Source organism: Propithecus coquereli, unplaced genomic scaffold (assembly GCF_000956105.1).
Source record: "Propithecus coquereli isolate 6110/MARCELLA unplaced genomic scaffold, Pcoq_1.0 Scaffold14, whole genome shotgun sequence".
Lineage (NCBI taxonomy): Eukaryota > Metazoa > Chordata > Mammalia > Primates > Indriidae > Propithecus > Propithecus coquereli.
Genome location: NW_012138302.1, coordinates 13,111,347 through 13,113,289, shown reverse-complemented (window position 1 = coordinate 13,113,289; position 1,943 = coordinate 13,111,347). Strand labels below are relative to the sequence as shown.

The 1,943-nt window shown below is 36.3% G+C and overlaps 1 protein-coding gene across 1 annotated transcript in view; it reads right to left on the bottom strand.

Annotated features, from left to right (window-relative positions):
- USP24 (ubiquitin specific peptidase 24) overlaps window positions 1-1,943 on the bottom strand; it is a 139,723-nt gene that overhangs the window by 54,628 nt on the left and 83,152 nt on the right. The gene's annotated exons all lie outside the window — the stretch shown is intronic.

Sequence of the window (1,943 nt, the reverse complement as noted above, 5' to 3'; positions counted from 1 at the left end):
TTGCCCAGGCTGGTTTTGAACTCCTGGCCTCAAGAGATTCCCTCACCTTGGCCTCCCAAAGTGCTGGGAATACAGGCATGAGCCACCATGTCCAGCCCTAATTTTCCCTTTGCCTCAGTTTTCTCACCTAAATGAGGCTTGTATTACCTTTACCAGAGAGTTTACTGGATTAAGTAAGATAATATAAGCTTAAGGTACTTAGTGCAAGCACTGGCATAAAACAAGTGTTCAGTAAACAGTTGCTTATTTAGTGGTCATGATTTAAAAATTTTAAAAATCTTACTGCCTCAGTTTTAAGCTAGAGGTAGCTCAAGATACTCTTCTATTCTAAAATCTGCTTCTATGAACCTATGAGTTTTATGGGTTTAGACAGTTAATGTGGGATTTTTGTTAAAGCTGCTTTCTTTCTAGGTTGCTCCTGGGACACAGGCTTGCCAGCCTTGGATGCTAAACATTACACGGGAGATAGGGGAACTCCTGCTCTTCCAAGCATTCTCAGCGTATACAGCTCTTCACCTACAGGCACACACTCCCATTCTTAATGGACAATTTAGTGAAGACAGGTTTCTTCAGAGAAATGGGTATTTGGAATACACACTTTGAAGTTTCCTAGTGGGCAAACATAAGTTAATGGGCAAAATGCAAGGAAATTAACCTTTCAGGTGACAGCAAAAATAGATGCTTTGAGGAGAGTTAGGTTTTTCAAATATTTTGTGTATCTAAACACAACCTATCAAAGGAATTCATGGTTACTCAGAAGTCCTAAAATTATAATGGAGCTATTTTACTACTATAGTGCTTTGGCTTTAATATAATGTAATTTAAGTAGTTGATGACAAGCTAGACAAACTGCTGGACCATTCTGTTTTTCTAGGTGCTCTCAAACATGGGTGTTAAGAATTACACCTTAACTTTCTTGAGATAATCATTCAAAAGCAAATGACGTATCTGGTAGCAAATTCAAGATGCAAACTTTATAAGCTTAAATTGGCTAAAAACTTCTGGGCAATTTTCTGTTTTGGAGTATTGCACATATTTTTAAATGCCCATATTAAATAAGAACATGCTTTATTTAAAAAATATTGGCTAAATATATTTTCCTTTGAACCCAACACATCTTTTCACAAGAATGATTGATTACTTTAAAGCAAATATAAAATGTTATCATATCTTGAATATACAAGCAACAAGGAGAGTATGAAAATGAGTGAATATAATTATATACTCCAAATTAGATTGCCAGATGAAATAACACTTGGGAAAAATGCAGGTACTTTCTTAACAATTATGACCTTTGTGTACTCAAGAAACATGATACAATAATTAAGTTGCTTAGGCATTGATATCGATTCTTTCATGAATAACTGTCTGGATATACCTTCCCAGGACAAAGCAAAATCACTCAGGGCTTTATTTTCTCCAGACTTAAAGTGGCACAGGACCTGACCTCTCAGTCTCCAAGAGCAGAACTGTTTTCTCGGTAACTTTCCAACAGTGGTTTGTTTATTGTTTGCTTTCTAGACTCAGTACATCCAGCATCTCCTATGTCTCATTCACAACACCTTGGAGTAAATACCTTGTCTTTTCAGATCCGATCCCTTAACTACCACAACGACTTACATATAGTAAACAATTTAGTAAGTGTCTTTTGAACTCAATCTATTAGTTTAGAGCTATTTTTGGGGAGGTAGTTATAATGGATTGAATGTTTGTGTCCCCCTAAAATTCCTATTTTGAAAGTGAGGACACAGTGAGAAGATCACCATCCATGAGCCAGGAAGCCAGCCAGCACCAGACATTGAATCTGCTGGTGTCTTGATCTTACACTCCCCAGCTTCCAGAACTCTGAGAAATAAATGCTTTCTATGATAATTTATTATAGCAGCCTGAATGGATTAAGAAAATAATAATCTTTTGCTTTAGTTTTTCCAATACCTTTTTTT